The sequence below is a fragment of the Cupressus sempervirens genome, chromosome 4, assembly GCF_028749045.1.
Source record: "Cupressus sempervirens isolate cs-2001-9-10 chromosome 4, ASM2874904v1, whole genome shotgun sequence".
Lineage (NCBI taxonomy): Eukaryota > Viridiplantae > Streptophyta > Pinopsida > Cupressales > Cupressaceae > Cupressus > Cupressus sempervirens.
In genome coordinates this window covers 243469894-243487801 of record NC_143121.1, presented here as the reverse complement: position 1 = coordinate 243487801, position 17908 = coordinate 243469894, and the positions used below count along the sequence as shown (strand labels likewise).

The 17908-nt window shown below is 35.5% G+C and overlaps 1 pseudogene; it reads right to left on the bottom strand.

Annotated features, from left to right (window-relative positions):
* Positions 1-17645, bottom strand: part of LOC149560915 (small COPII coat GTPase SAR1A pseudogene) — a 39083-nt pseudogene extending 21438 nt beyond the window's left edge.
* Between the last annotated feature and the right edge of the window lie 263 nt (positions 17646-17908).

Below are 17908 nucleotides of genomic sequence, written 5' to 3'. Positions count from 1 at the left end.
TGTGTGATCAAAGGTGGCATTTGTGCTTTTACCCTTGCTTTTGCTTTGACTTCTGGATTTTGTAATTCATCAACACTGACCAATATAGGATTTGAACTTAATTTTGCTACTAAAAATGATTGTTCAAGGATTTCCAAATCCTCTGCAATTAATGGATTGATGTTTTGAACTAAAATTTCTGTAACATCCTTTATTTTAATGAAATCTGTAGGTGTGATGGTGACACGAGGAGGACTAGGAGGAGATACCTATATGTCTTGCGTACTTTGATCTTGTGGCTCAGCTGTATCTTTCTCTTCCTCTTTCTCCTCATTGAGTGCCTCTCCTTCCTTTTCTCCTTTACTCTCCTTCTCCACTAGTTTCTTCTCTTTTATTTCTGATGCTCCCTTTTCTTTCATCTTGGCAATTGCTTCTACCTTATATTCCTCATTATATACATCTTCAATCTTCTTGTAAACTATTTTCCACAATCTTGTGGATTTGGTAACTACCTCTTCAATTTTATTCTGTAGAATACTGAATGCTCTATACTTGGGAGTGAATCTATTATTATGCCTTTTTATGGCATTTATTAGTTGATCTCTAGTCAAATCAGGCAACAATCTTGCCAATGTTGACTCCCTTATTTCTTTTTCCATTTGTAAACAAAAATGCCATTTATCCTCTATGATTGTATATAGTTCTCTCGGCATAGAGTCATCTAATTCTAGAGGTGTGTGCTTATATTCAGCCATAATAGCATACACAGACTCCTCTAATTTATTTTTCTCTCCTTTGGTGAGCTTAGAAAAATTCAGATTCTTTAATCCTTTCAAATCATTATTTCTAATTTCTATACATAATTTATCAACATCAATCTGGGGTATTTGTCTTACCTCTTGAGATTGACTGTTGTCTTCTGACTTTGTTTCCTCCTCATCTGTTTCAGGCTGGGGAATGAACTTCCTCTTCTTTGACTCAACAACAGTCTTCTTTGAGTCTTTCTTCTGCCTTTTAGCCTCTTCTTTTGATTTTTGAGTTGTGGCCCTTGTGGTTGGTCTTTTTGGTGCTGGGGCAGCTACTTTCCTCCCCTTGGATTTAGGAGCAGATGGAGTTGTGGTCTTTTTCTTGACTGGTGCTTCCTTGGCTACTTCAACCTCAGCACTTTCCTCTTTGTCTCCTTCTAACCCTTGAGTCTGATCCTAAAGTTTGTCTTCTTCTTCTTCAATGACTTCTTCTTTTTTAATGTAATCTCCTTCTTCTTCTACTGTCCCTTCTTCTTCTACACCAAACTTTCTTTTGATTTGTCTTACCATTTTCTCTTTCTTCTTTACTGCTGAAGTAGTCTTCAACTCTATTATTATCTTTGATTTGACAACATCATAAGTTCCAAAGATTTTTGCATTTTTGTCTACTTCTTCTGCAAGTAAGGTTGTTATTGCTGCAAAGGCTTGATCAGCATCAAGTTCATATCCTAGTGGCCTAAGCCATCTTATTCTAGGTATAACTGCTTGCACATAAGTATAATCTATATCTACAAGAAAGAAAATATCTTTTTCATATTTCTCAGTCATTGAAACTGGAATTCTCATTCTTTGTTTCATGGACTTTTTGAAGTCCTCAAAATAACCAGTCATTTGGGCATCAAAATTTTCACCCATCTGTTCAATGTATCCATTAATTTGTTCAACAATTGTTTTGTCTGGATTCCATTTAACTTTCCCTATAGAAGGAAATTCTTTCATCAGATAGAAAAACATACATATCAAAACTGATCCAAATTTACATTGAGCTCCTTTGCTCTTCCTTATAGCTCCCAGATTTTCACTAATCTGTTGAAACATGAGCTCTGCCAGATCATAAGTGTGATCCCTTTTTATTATCTTGTATGCAACATCAACTGCTATATAAGGTACACTATTTAATCTGCTTGATTGATAGAATTTGTGTGAAATAATTCTTACAGCAAATTCTAGTAGAGGATTAGTGACTGTGTCGATAGTCATCCCTCTATTGTTCCATTTTGCACCTGTATTTCTCTCAATTACTTCCCTTTTGTCACTTCGCAGGGTCTTTGGCCGATCTAGGGTTGGAATACCAGTAACCCTATGAACGATTTTCTTGGTGAATTTTACTGGCCCTGACTCAAACCAAAAAGTTCCGTTATGTATTTGGCTCAAAACTATCCGTAGCCATTCTATTTTGAAGACAGTAAAAAATGCTAGGGTTTTGGTTAATCCTTTTCTTTCTACAATGGAAAACTCATTTTTCAGTACTTTGTTTTCACTTAATTTATCATATGCATTATGAATTTCTAAGTCTCCTATGGCACCAATTTTACAATTGTAGCATCTGCGAACATCTTCTACCATAACAACTTTATCCGAAATAACTGATAATGCACCTGCAGGATCATTCTTGTATGCTACTTCAGGTATGGGCTTAAATTCAAGTTGTTTTACTTCGTTGCTGACCAACTAAACTTCATGGCTTTCTAAACCCTTGGTGGTTCCTGACCCGGATGCCATTGTTTTCCAAACTAGGGTTTTATAATTCAAACAAGTTTGTGAGACCTACGTAGCTCGGCACTTAAGAGAAATACCTTGAATCGACGAGATCGTTGTTGGAATCTTTCACAAATTGCTTCTGAACTTTTCTTGATCTTCTCCGCTCCTTTTTCGACTTTGCTTCTTGATCGCGATGCAAAAAACTGATTGAAATCACGATAATATACCCTGATTTCATCGCATTAAATGCTCAACTACCAACTCGGCTTCTGAAGAAATTTCAACCTAACTCGGCGTCTACTAAATTTCCTTTCTACTCGACTTTTGTTGGAGTTTTTTTAACTCGGCATCAGTTATCAGCTCGATCGTTGTTGGGAGCTCGGCATCTGTTTTGAGTTTTGACTCGATATCCAAAGGTAGCTTGGCATCAACATTTAGTTTTCATCTTGACATCTTGTTTCATGTAGATTTATACTTTGAATTGCTTCTTTGTCTTGGGACTGATGTCTGATATAACTTTGTATATTAGTCCCATACACTTCTCATGCTTAGTTTGATGAAGTGTGATCACTTGACCCATTGGGTGAAGTGATCCCTTCACTTGATGTATTGCACTCATCTCTCTTTTTCCAAGTCTTGTTCATTTGCCCCCTTATCTTTTCAATATCAATCTTTTCTTTGCCTTTATTCTCTTCAGACTTGGGTGCCTTTGATCTTGTAGGACAGTTTTTGCTGATATGACCAGTTTTCAGACAACTGAAACATGTGGTTTGGTTCAACCATCTTTTGTAGTTCCCTCTGAAATGTGTTCTTATGCAGTTCTGTGGTGTATGTCCATATTCTTGACAATAATGACAACTGTACCTGGTATTTTAATCCCAATGATGATGACTTTCTTTTCCTTCTATTTTTGCTGGTTGATTTGATGTCCACATAGGTTTTGATCTTCATTCAAATGCCCTATGTCCATACTTATTGCAATTATAACAATGTCCATCAAATCTCTGAGTCCTTGTGAAATTGGATCTACAATCTTGTGTCATATGTCCTTGCATGTTGCACTTGTGACAGAAACTCTTACTCTTGGGTGTGTTTGGTTGATTGAATCTTCTGCTCCTGCACACATTAGCAGTATGTCCCTTCTTATTACAATAATGACAAGTGGGTTTAGTATTCTTACCTTTGTCACTTCTTTGTTCAACAATTTTTGATGATTCTCCAACTTCAGTGCTATTGTAACCAAGTCCTGATGTATCATGGGCAGATCTTGGAGTTTTCAGCAACTGTTCAAAATACTTGATGGCTTCACTTGACTTGTTGAGATTTTTTGCTACCTCTTTTTCTCTGTTCAATTCATTTTGCATTTGCTCATTCTGCATCTTCAGAGTAGAGATCTCAATGTCCTTCACATTGAGTTCATGATGAAGGTTCATCATTTGAGCAAGTGTATCCATCTGCATGTTTGAGATCCTTGTTAGTTTAGTACATTTTTCTTCAAGTTTGTTTGCAAGATTCCTTTTGTCATTTTCCATCATGACCTTATCATCAACTGCTCTTTTCTTTTGTTCTATAATTTCACATATCATTATGGCCTGTGATTCATGTTCCATCTTGAGAGATCTAATCTCTTCTGCTTGAATTTTGTTTTTCTCCATCAGTTCTGCTATTGCTGCATCAAACTCTTTGGTATTTCCGTTGGAAAATATGTTGGTGGTATCAATTTCCTTGTAGTGTATATCATTCTCAGCTATGGCCAGATCTTTCCTTTTTTTTAATGAGTTTCTCAAATTGATTCTAAATTCCTCCAAGCTATGCAGAGCAAGTTGCACATCTATCACCTGATTTTCAATGATCTTTCCAAGTTTGAAAGCTTCCATCTCTAGATCTTTTCCTCCAAGCTGTTAAACTTTTCCTTATGAGAACCTGGTAATGCTTTGATACCAATTGTTGGAATATTCAAATGTGGAAAGAGTACTTATGAGAGGGGGGGGGGGGGGGGGGGGGGGGTGAATCAGAAGTACTAAAATTTTTCCTATAAAACTTTTATGTGGAAATAAATTGCATGCATGTAAATACATTAAGTAAACATGAAACTAACAAATGCATCAATAACACATAACACCTGAAATTGGTAACCCAGAAACCCTCCAGGAATAAGAAGGTAAAACTGGGGTGGGGATGATACCCACAAAAATTACTGCAGCAATATTGTTTAACCACTTCTGATGGTTTGCCCTGTTAAAGGCTTTACACTGTGTCAATAGTGTCCTGGTTAGAGGATTTACAAACACTTAACATGAAGTGTCACCCTGTTAAAGGATTTAATCACCTATCTCTAGGATCAATGAAATAGCTGTTAAGCTAAACTATCACCATAGGATTTCCATGCTAATACAATGGCTAGAAAGTATTAGGTAAGATGAACCTGATAGTTTACAATCCTTGATTGCTGAATGCTGGCTCTATTTTGCTTCGTCTGATCTTGATCCTTTGTGATCTGATATCTTTCGCTTCTGAAAATAGTATATCAACCACTCTATATCTTCTCCTCTATATCATCATCTTCATCATCTCCTTCTCTATCATGTCTTCTCTATGAGATATCGTCTTCCTTATAAAGACATTCGAGGATTTAGTGTTAGGTCTGGATCTACGATCCATATTCAATCTTCATTTCCGCTTAATACTTATCTTTTGCTGATTGGTTGCATGCCTTTATCATTTTTCTTATTGGCTGCATGCAAATTACATAGGAAATATAAAATATTCGATCTGATCATTAAATCCTTCGAGATTTCCTTATGTCGGCTGTAAAGACTGTTTTCATCATAGTTTGTGCGATTCCAAACTCTTATGCTGATATCCTGGATTAGTCAGCTCCTGAAATATTTCTGTTTCTTGACACATGTTGTTCTACTGAGTTACTCGGCACTTACAAAAAACTGTGTTACTCAGCATCTAAACTTTACTCGGCACTTGATCTTCACTTGACATTTACACTTTACTCGGCAACTACACTTTACTCGGCATTTACACTTTACTCGGCACCTACACTTTACTCGGCACCTGAAGATTACTCGGCATCTATTGCACTCGGCACCTATTCTTGATCTTGGTTAAGTGTATTGACACTCAGTTGTCAAATTTATTTTTTAAGCTAACAGTTATAACTTTTGACCAGTTGACCCAAATAAGAAAATTCCTTTAACATCAGATTCTAGGGGTCAACAAATTTCTACACTCTAAATTTGATCTTATGATGAATCCATTTGATTAGTTTTCAAACGTGATTCTATTTGCAATTTATAAAGTTTCACTGGTAATTAAAGATGCAAATTGTTTGATAGCCCTATTCGTGATATTATAACTTTGAATCTATGATTACCTAGGCTAAGTGGATTGTACCCCTACATTCTACTCTAAAAATACTTTAAGTGTGCCAATTTGTAAACTTTTATGAATCCGTGTGCACACTTTCCCAAGGCCATTCCATTTGCAAAAAATGCTTTTTTAATGATGTTCCCAGTCATGCAAATCCAGATAGCCAACTTCAGAGCTTTGCCAAACGCATCCTGTGATTTTCCATGAGCCCAAATCACAAAATTATATTCTCCTCATAAAAATGAATTGTTGGGCCCCAGTTTCCAAAACTCCAAGTGCTTGTTTGCCCAGTTTTCAAGGCCAAAACCAAACACAATTTCCAATTTTCTAACAGGTTGATTTGCAGACAGTTTTAATTGGGTAACTTTAAATGTCAATATCTTTTGACCCAACTATCATTGTGTGATGAGGTCTAATAGGATGTAAGATTATGGAACAAAGTATTGACATGTCAATTTTCGGAGCCTAGTTATTTGTTTGGGTAAGTTTTTAAAGCTTGCCAATAGCCCCTATTAGCACAAAATCACAGTTTGCATAAAGTGGGTAAATGAGTTTTTTAGTGATCAATCAGTGATCAAATTTGATTTTAGTTAGTTCGAGTAGATTGATGGATCAGTTTACAAAATTAGTTGTTTGAAAATAAATTTTTTTTTTTAGCCGGACCCACTTTGAGGCCCGATTGATTTCATCAGTTGCTCAGAGCCATGACAGTAGTAGCTTTGCTAATGTTGCTTGCAGAAGTGATTAAATTTGTTTTTTACTATCTAGTTTTAAAGATAAATTCATTTTAAAATATGTTAGCTTTTGTGTAGGGTTAGAGGCTTATGTGATAAACTATGACACTAAATTTAACATTTGTGTATTCCACTACATATGAGAATTATATATTGCTCTTAAACTTGAGAATCACATGACACAATACAAATGGAGTCTCAAATGTTTTAAATGAAAATTTGGAGAGATTATAAAGCCCATGTTGATATATAAGAATACACCATGGAAGGTAGTTGGTCACATTGAAGAGGATCAAAATAAAAGCATTGTTCATGCATTAATGAGCTTCCACGTCTCGAGAAGTTAGAAGACAACAATGTCTCACTACAAGGGAATATCACGATAAGAAAAGAGAGGGGATCTACAAAATATAACTGTAAAAGAAGGTAGGGGCTACACTCCTTTCAACTTTACATCCAAAATGAGCTCCAACATTGAAAGGAGCCATCCATGACTAAGAAAAATAGAACAACCCATGCAGAGGAAGCAATGCACAACAAGGTAGGAATAAGATGCTCAAAAGGAGCTAAATCAGTAGGGAGTTCCATGTTTTTTTTTTTGCAAATTGATGCAATCCATGCAGAGGAAGCTGGAACATTAGTGAGGAGGCAGTTCACGTTGAAGAAAAGCCCACGGCTAGAGAAGTCAGAAGGACCAGTGTTAAGGAAGGAGAGGAGCAGTTTGAACTTTTTGGGGAGCCCTTGAGACAATAGAATGTGTGTACCAAGGGTTTACCTTGGTCTTCTTTTCCATCTCTACTGTCATGACCACTATTATAACTAAATCCACCATAGTGTGCCACTCCAAAATGAAGCTTGGCCATTGTTGTGCTTAAAAGATTTCAAACAAACTAACTATGAGGGAATGGCGAGAGTTTTCATCTGGATTAGCACACCTTGGAAAGATTACTAATGTGCAATGGCTCTTGATCCTCCACCAAGTTTTAAATCTTATTTGCAAATGGGGATATCCCACATTGGGGGTGTGGAAATTATCTCATGTCCTTATAAGCCAAAAGAGTCAATAGCAATGTGTCTTCAAGGACACATGTAATCTGTGATGCCAAGCTCAATGTGTGGAGGGGCCCATTTGTCATGGCATGATCGTGCTCAACAAAATTTTGACCAAAGAGGTGCATGCTTGCAGTGATGCCACGTCGTGAATTTTGGGAGTCTATCGAAAGGTCAAGAGGAGGAGTTTCAAACATTGCAATGTTATGCTGGGGAAAGATTTCATCATAGCATCGAGTTTTTGTATGATCGTGAAGTTAAATGTGAAGGTGTGCGATGTTCTAAAATTGCATGAGATCGAGAGAAGAATTTTACAACATTATGATGCTCCAAAGTTTTTTGTAAGGTTGGGGAAGTTGAATTTGTGGGTGGAGATATTATGAAAATGCATAAATTTCAAATGTTTCAATATTATGTAGATAAATGTGGGGCCTGCTAGGTAAAATATCAAATGAGGGATCAACACTTGGCAATGGTTGGTTGGGGAAGATTTAAAAAGTATTAAAAATGGAAATATCAAATTTTAATGCTTTGATCATAGTCTGTGAGCCAGATTTTGGATGATTTTTGTCCAAAATGTACAATGTAGCATATTGTTGGAATCAACAAAGAACAAACTTTCCATTTCTATAGTTAGATTTTGTGCAAGTGTTTGCTAGAAGTGGCTATAGGAGGATTTGTAATTTTGGGGCCTTCTCAATGAAAAGTTTAGAATTTTGTCTCCAAATGAAATTAAGATCATATATAGTTAGAATTTCATCATTTATGACTTTATCAGCAAATTGAAAGATGATTTCATTAGTTTTTAAGGCAGTTGGAAGTATTTATGTTTTCTACCAGCAACACAAGTTGATATCATGGCAAAAGCAGATGTGACCAGCTAAATCAAAATTTAGGCTCAGCATAGTTTATGATGTACCTGATATTTTCTCCATGAGATATTTTTTTGATTGCTTTAGTGAGATATATTAGATATTTTGCTGCATCATTTATGGTTTTTGGTGGTAGGCAAATGAAGAAGATTAGTTTCAACAACATCAGATTGAAGACATTTTTAGTGGGACAAATGTCAAATTCAGCTTCCAAACCCTGAAAATATCTTTTTTCCTATATATTCTTCTTCTTTTCTCTTTGCAGGGGTTCCAATTTTTATCACTAGTGAGACCACAAGGTTGGCTCTACTTTTAGAGTTGTGATACCATTTCCTCAATATTCCTCTGTTATGAACAGTACTATTGTATTTCTTTTGAGGCATTTTTAGATATATAGTCATTGCTTGGTGTTCTTTTCCAAATTTTGGCATACAAATGATGTATTGTTTTCAAGGAAATTAATGCAAGAGTTTCATTTTCTTTAGTTTCATTTTGATTCTCATCTCCTGCTTCTGTTACTTGCAATGTTTTGTGTTTAAGAACTAAGAGCTTAAACTCATTTACAATCCCTTAAGGTTGTATGTCTGGATAAATTTGTTGTTGGAACAAAGATCCAAGTAAATGCTTGTTTACATTGACAGGGTTGTAGGTTACACCAGAAGGATATTACCATAAGTATGAGAGTTTTTATGAAGATTGATGTCTGTTTGTAAGTCAAATAGATAAATAAGATGTTTGAATAAATGAGTATACTTCAGATGTCCATCTGTGTGTGAAGGTTTAGTTGATGCCCAATGGATAAGGGACTGGTCAGCTTGAAGGTTACATGTTCTCTGTTGTTGCATACCCAGGTTATGCTAAGATCAAAAACTTTAATTGAATATCAATTTCCCTTTCATGTATTGAAGAGCTAGAAGTGTCAATCATGGCTTATTTGTTGTTACTTTTTTTTTGTTGTAATTAGCTACTACAATCTAGAAGTTTGTCAGCAAATTATAGAAGAATATTGACCATTTCTACTATAGGGGACAATCTTGCATAGAAGAAAATCAAGTTAATGAGATAAACCCCTTAGGTTTGCCCACCTTGGCTTAGCAGAGCCTAAAGGGAAGTGAGTCTCGATGACTCTGTTAATGTTGGTCCAGAACTGAGATTTAGCCTTGCTGAATATAGGATTTAGCTCATCCTTAGGCTTGTCCCTGTCTTTGTCTCCTGGTATCAGGTTTAAATCCACTTGATATGTTCTTTACAAGAAATAACTCCAACATAACTATCTTTTGATAGTTACTAATATCCTTACGAATATTCACAAAATCATCTAGTTTAGTGTCCAACTCTAACAAAACCTCTTCAATCTAGAATGCTTGTTTAATGTCTTCTTCTGATGAAGCTTATTCAAAGATTTTTTAGAACTATTGAACAACTGATTGTACTGTAATGAATTTAGTCCTTGACTCATCTTCAAAAATCTCAATGTAGACATCATTCTAATCCTTCTCAGTTTCCAAAATCTGCTCTTGTGTTTGATCACTCAACTTCTGAATATCTTTGTGAAATCCTTCCATTAACTTATTCTTGGAATCTATCTTTTCAACCCAATCTAGTTTATCAATCTCATCCATTGTATACACCTCTGTAAAGTGTACGATACCTTTGACCCTTTATTGTTTGAAGCACTTGAAGGGCTCTCCCCTAGGTATGTACCTCATCCATCAGACCAAAATTCTTATCCACTATGGATACCATTTTATCTACATTAGCTTGAAAATTGTGTAGTAGGTTCAAATTAGTCTATATAATTTGTATATCTTTATCCTCAAAATTGTCATGCCATTTCTAACATGCACCCAAAAATGAATCTATCAATACACTTTCCTCATCTCTCCTCTCTAATGTTGTAGCAAGAGTGATCTTTGGATTATCTAGATCAATGGGGCCCATGACTTCATGCAAATAGCCTCTCAAGAGCTCATTTTAATTCCTCACCATTAGCAATTCTAACTCATACCTGACTACATTCTTAAAAACCTCTTTCATGCCTATAGTGATCAAAACTTTACTAGTGTCTACTGTGGGATTTCCTAAGAGGACCTCCTTGATTTGGTAATCACTAGGAGTCAAATCCTTGATGTCAACATGTGAAGGATAGATGGCAATATGTGCAAAAAAGTCCTGATCTTGGTTCTTCATTACAAAGGCCAATGTGCGCACATCGCTCGTCGGTGGCTCAAGCTTCTTGATGGCTTCCACTAGCTCATCCATACTCTCATCTTTATTTAAGTTTAGCTACCTCTTTTGTCTAACAATAACCTCCCTCTTCAACTAGGTTAGTGTGGTGCCTATAGAAGACATATATTTGGCTAAAGAGGGAGTTTTCCTTGCAAGCCCTTTTCCCTTATCACTACTTTCTAGGGTCTTCTCCTTCTAAGGGAGATCTACATTGGAAGTTTCTATATCCATTCTAGCCATAGTTCTTGCCTCTTTATCCTAAGATTTTTGTTGTGGTTCTTCATGTATCTACCTCTCCTTTGATACTTTATTGGCTAGCCTTTTTTTTGGCTCTTCTCCATGTACTACTTGTTCTTGTTCTTTAGTGATATGAGAAAGAGGAGTGGCTGAATATTTTTTCAAGAAATACTCATCATAAAATGGTGGGGATGATTGATGACATGAAGAAATAGATGTCTTTTTTATCCTTTTTCTGAACATTTGTTTATAACATGCTGAACTTTGTCATCCTTTAAGTATAATATTTTGTACTTTTTGATGTATAAGTTATGAAATATGGCATAAAAGTGATAATTAGAATTATGTCTCAAAAGGTTCGTTTTGTTGATAAAAATTTTTCTTCATGAATGTTTGGAATGGGTAGATCTTCCTACAGCCGAAGAGATTGCAAAGACTCTTAATTGAATACTAATGCTTTTTCTTTATAAATTAATAAATATAAATAAATGTTTGTAGGAAATCTTGTGTGCATTGAATGATGACTATAGGTATCCAAGCCAAGTTGGAATCAGTTAAAATAGCTCAAGCGAAGGTCTAGCATTGTGGAATCACAAGTATTAAAGGAGGTGTGTTATGACACCATTACAACCGAGACTTGTTCCAAGAAAATAATAAGGGACCTGATGAGGCAGCTATATGAGAAAGGAAGTCAACATGGTGATCAATTAGTTAGCATGCATTCTTGATGAGAAATAGTTGCACAGTACTTGAATTCTTGGAATCATTTAAGTCATGTAGCAGAGCATCCACTACACTATGTATTTACGGGAACTTAAGGGGATACCTGATGTTTCTTATCATGTTTCATGTTTGCATGAATCTTGAGCTATAACGAACTATCCTTTATGAGGAAATTGTGATTATAGGAATCTTTTATTTTCTCGTCTTTTAAATAAGACCTTGTCTATAGCTAAAAGGTCAAGTAGTGAATGAATGAATAGAGTTAGACAAGAGTTATCAGTTATATTCTATTATATTTCAAGCAAGTGTAATGTTGTCTATTGAATGAATACACGAGTTTACTAAGTTTCTACACTTCAGTTTGAGTTAATCTTTTCTTCACTCTTCTGTGAGGGCCCATACAGAAGGTGGAGTTTACTTTAGCAATTAGGAGTTAGACTCATTTTTCTAAGTTAAGTTTAGAACTATTGTTCCTATAGCCATTGGAAATAGAACCAGTTACTGTTCCTATAGTAGTAGGTGCATAGATGTATGGTTAAGTAGTTATCTGAGTTTCCTTCTAGTCATAAGATAGTTGTCTTTCTTTTTGATAAAATATGTTTCCTTAATGGTTATTTTATTCAAGGTAGTAGTGACTTTTAGTAGAGGCTAGAGCATATACTTTGTAGACATCATCTCAAGTTCATGCTCCTAGATTGATATTTAATGAAGACTAGCGTAATACTTTGGTAGTAAAGGATGTCCAATCCTTTAACTAAAAAGGTGTTATATTGGCTCGACAATGATGTACCTAGAAACCCTTATGATTGAAGTGGCATTTGGTTCCAATCCTCTCCCAAAGGTTGGTTCGTAGGTTATCTCATATCTTATCACCCACCATTTTAGTTCCCATAGGCATGAAATCAAAATTAGATATGTTGAAGACATTTGTTTCTTGCCCCTCCTATTCTTCAATCCATTGTTGCTGCTCATCTTTGAAAATAGTATCCTAAATAGGTTCCTTAGGAATGGATGACAATGTTATAATTGAGCTCCTTCTTCTTTCTTCTATTGTAGCCCTGGCTAAACAAGTCCTTTGACTCAAAGGGAGATTATCTTCTTCTTGTTCTTCATTGTCTACCTTAGGGAATTGAGGGATGGGAATAACCTTCTTTTGTAACTTTTTCCTTCTTGTCTTTCTCATAATAGGTCTAATCCTAACCTTCTTAGCAATTGAGGGAGAGGCTTCTTCCTCTTGAGCAGGTGGTGTCACCTATTGTACTTCCTGCTTTGGTTCCTATTTCTTTTCCTATTTAGGCAAGGGAACATGTGTAGTATTTTGAGCCTAAGCTACTTCTCCATCTTGAGGTTCTTCATTCTTAGGTGCTTGAGCCACCTCTTCTTGAGGCTCTTCAGATTTAGGCTCAACTTGTTTTGGGGACTCTCTTTTCCTCTTATTTTTGCCTTTATATGCTCTAAAGTACCCAACATCCTTGTCATTTTGATATATTGCTTCTAGCCTAATGGGAGATTGAGAAGGGAATGTTGGTATTGTAACTTTTGCACATTTACCCTTTACTAGGCATATTGTGGCTTGAAAGGAAATAGTTTGTGGAACTAGGTCAAGGTTAAAAGGCTTCTTGATCTAGTCCTTTGTCAACTAAATTATGTGTCTAGACCAATGGTTTATATCTATATTTTCATCCTTGGTAATCTCTTCATTCATAATTAGCCTATCATATATCTTGTCTTGATTATACAAGGGATCCAGGACATCTTGAGTGTCTTGCTAGACAAGCTTGAGTAGGACATTTATTTTTAAGGCATACCTTTCCAAATATAGAATCATCCTACAATAATCCCTTATTTGGATATTATTGTCATTTATTTCATTCATCCAATAATCTTCAATGGCATCTTCATGCACAAATTGCTTCCCTGCCAAATGCTGAACTTTGCCAGGATGAGGGGAGTTGTAATCTTCCAAGTGATATTGATACCAAACTAAATAAAAAATAATGATATCCTACTTTTTATTTACCTCAAATGCACCTATAGTAATAGGCCATACCCATGTCTTCTTATGTTTTTTTCTCACTCTGCCATAGATAGATGTGAGCTGTCTTGCAATCTCCAATAAAAATAGCCTATCCGATGGATATCTCAAGAGTTTCTTCAGATTCAGTGTCATACCAGCTACCCTTAGGTAAGTGAATATTTTAAACTAGATGTAATAAGTGCCTATCTCTGTGATCCTTATTGTTGCCTCTACTAACATCCTCTTCACATAATCATCCTCTATGAATCAGATGATTACAAAGGTAAAAGCATCATTCACTATTCAAAATTCCTTACTTTGGTCTGAGAGCTTCTTTTTAACCAATTGAGGATAGACCACATCGGGTCAAGCATTGGTAGATAGTCAGTTGTCCTTGCCGCCAATAAGTCCACCAAATATGATTTCATGTAAAACTTGGGGTCGACTTTAACTCCTACCAACTATTCATCTAAGTTTTTACTTAGTATTATGACCCAATCAAATATTGGCATTTAGGTTGTTTTGATGGTCTTTATGAAATGGACCATCCAGATGTGAAGATGCCTAGTTACCAGTATACCCATAATTTTTCTCAAATGTACAATAACATAACTGATGTCATCCTTCATATACCCTCTAGTCATATTTACCTTACCGACTCTGTGTTGCACCAGTGTTCTATCAATAGAAAATGATGATTGTATGATCTTTGTGGCCTTCTTATAATTCTCTCTATACCATCTTTCTTCTTGATGATAAGTTATCTTCACATATTGATCAGCTCTTGGGAGATGGAAAAATTTCTCAATGTTCCTCAGTCTTAGGTCCAAGACTATCTCCCCTATGACACTTTTGACAACTCTTTCTTCGGACACATAGTTCTTGACAGAGTCATAATGAGCCTAGAAGACTACACTCATGTGGGATGGGATGTGACATTCACCAACCCTGATCTAATAAGTGTCAACACCATCAAGGACCTCTCTTTAGGCTTATTGCAGAGCACAAGGAATGTGTACTAGTCTATGTGTCCCAACTCAGTATATCTGATCTTTAAATGATTATCCTCAAAATATAATTTCTTTGGTGCCCTTGAAACTTGAAGACAAAGGGTTTTGGAGCAATCTTTTCAGTAAGTGAGGATGACGAGGAAGCCATTTTATCTATACAAAATAGAAAATCATTAGTCTAGAGAGGTGAAAATTAAACCCTACACAAACCCTAATTGCCAAAAAATCAAACCTAGAACACCAAAACCCTAAAAATAACTCAAATCCCCTTAAAAATATTTGAAAATAAATTTAGTGCACCTTTTGCACCTTGATAGGTGTGCTAAATGACTCTAAAATAGTCATTTTGTGCACAGGTGTGCACCCTTATAAAGTGCACACATGCACATGTGTGCTATTGTGCACATGCTTCTTACATGTGAAAATGGGGACAAAGTAGTTTTTACTAAGGGTGCTAAGGGTAGAAAATGGTGTGCATCGCACACCTCGACAAGGTGCATATTTGTGCACCATTATCTTAGGAACATCTAGTTAATGGTTTGAAAGGTGTGCACCTGCGCACCTTGGATAGGTGGGCACTTAGGTGTTTTAAGCTTTGTTTAGGTTTTGAGTTAGGTTTATTAACATAAATAAAGGTACACACATGCACACCTTGAATAGATGTGCATGTGCACACCTTTGATGACTTCATTGTTTGTGTGTGTGTGTTTAGGCTAGTGGAGTGTCACACCTTTGGAGGTGTGGTCATCGATGGTGTTGATAGCATAATAGAGAGAAGAACAGAGGGTCCTAGGATTCTATAGGCTTGAGATAGTGCATACCCTTTGGAGGTTCACATTTGTACATGTGCACATCTCTAAAGGGAGATAGAAGTGCACTTTGCACCTATTAAAGGTGCACATGTGCACTAGATGTGCTAGTGCGTACCTTGGCACGAAATCATCCTTTCTTCTCAAATTTTCCATTTTTGAGTATTGGGTTTCTCAAATAGAGAACTAGGCAGGACCTAGACTCTAGATAGAGTCCCAAAAATGACTTAGGCCCTAGACTATCAGTCTATGAAAACAAAAAATTACTGAGGGGGATTTCTAGGAGAAATGGGGCGTGCATTGTGAAACCACAATATTACACTTGCTTCCAAAAACTCTAAAATAATTCATATTTGGTGCATGATCATACTAGAGTTCAAAAGGTATTTTGTTTGTTCCTTTCTTCACTTGAACTCAATTTAGAGCATAGACTACATTGCTAATAGCCTCTCTCTAGTACTCTAGTGAAACATTCATCTCCATCATCACTGTCCTTACACAATACATAATTGATCTATTTCTTCTCTTAGCTATACCATTTTGTGGTGGAGTCCTTAGTGCACTCATTTTCCTCTTGATTTCTTTTTCATTGTAGAATATTTTGAATTCATCTGAGATGAATTCACCACCTCTATCTGATCTCAAACATTTTAGACTCTTTCATGTTTCAATTTTATCTCTAGCCAGATACCACTTAAATATTTGAAATGCATTAGATTTTTCTGTAAGAAACATCATAGTCATCATTCTTAAAAAGTCATCAACAAACAAAATGAAGTTATTTTCACCATAATATCTTTGGACTCCAATAGGACCACATAATTCAATATGAACCAACTCAAAAATATCGTTAGAAGAATAGGTCTTACTCTTGAAAATAGACTTTGTCATTTTACACATTTGACATTGTTTGCACATCACTTTATCAGGTTTGCTTAGTCTTGGTAATCCTCTAACTCTTTTTATCTTACTAATGCTTACCAAATTATCAAAGTTCACATTACGTAGCCTCTTATATCATAACTAAACATCTTCACATTGTGCAAATACACAAGTATCTTTAGATAGGTCTAGATAGAACAAGCTATCTCTTGTTTTCTCTCCACTTCCAACTAGTTCACCAATAGCATCATAGATCATTTCCTTCTTGTTCTAGAAACCAAATTTGTAGCCTAAACTTATCAACTATGCCACACTCAACAAGATATATTTCAAAACATCAACCCAATATGAATTTTCAAATTCAATCTTTCATTCAATTTGATTGATCCTTTACCTCTCACATAACATGGTGCATCATTACCAAACTTAACACTACTTCCAATATAATATTCTAGCTTTTCAAAATTACTTGTATCATCAATCATATGATGTGAGCAACCACTATCAATTATACATATATAATTCTTACTCACATGATAGATCAATGTAGTTTTCTCATCTTCATCAAAATCATCTGTCATTGCGACATAAACAACTTCTTTATCATAATCGTTAGAATTATTGTCAGAACCATCCTCTTCAACAATATAGCAAGGTTTATACATTTATTCTTGTAGTCTTTGTTGCCTCTATTTTCTCCATTATCTATCCTTCCTTTGTATTTGAAGTCTTTTATTTCCTCCTTCTCATCTTTGTCAGTACATCTAGCAACAATAAGACCAAGTTTATTACATGTAAAATTGATAATAGGAAGTTCACCTTTATATTTTACTTTTTCTCTAGGAAATCGTCTAGCCAATAGCGCTTCAAGCTCATCAAAGTCATCATCAAATCCGCTATCACTTTCTACATACTTGTTTTTCTTATTTTTCTTAGATCCATCAAGAGTTAGTTGTGCTTTGAATGTAGATTCAACACTAGCAAGGGATAATTCAAATGTCGTAAGTCTACCAATTGGACTATTTAAGGTCATATCATTACTAGGTGTACACCTCAATTCTTGAATTTCAAATTAATTTCATACATAGGAAGTAAAGTCCTCAATACCTTACTTATAAGAGACTCATCAGTTATGTCTCCTTTAGCTCCTTTGATAGCATTCACAACTTCTTTGAGTCGGCCACAGTACTGTGAAACGATTTCAGCTTCTTTCATTCTCAGGTCATCAAATTTTGCTCTCAAGATTTATGTTTTATCTCTCAACACATTTTTTTCTCCTACATAGATTTTTTCCAACTTGTCCCACCTTTTCTTAGTAGTAGTGCATTCCTTCTCATCATCAAATTTTTCATAACTTAGGTTCACTACAAGTTTAATCATCATTGTGCTTCTGCTTCTCTTTCATTTTCTCAACTGTCATAGATCTGGACACCTCAATGTATTCATTGTCCAAGTAGTAAGATGTAGAATGTCCAATA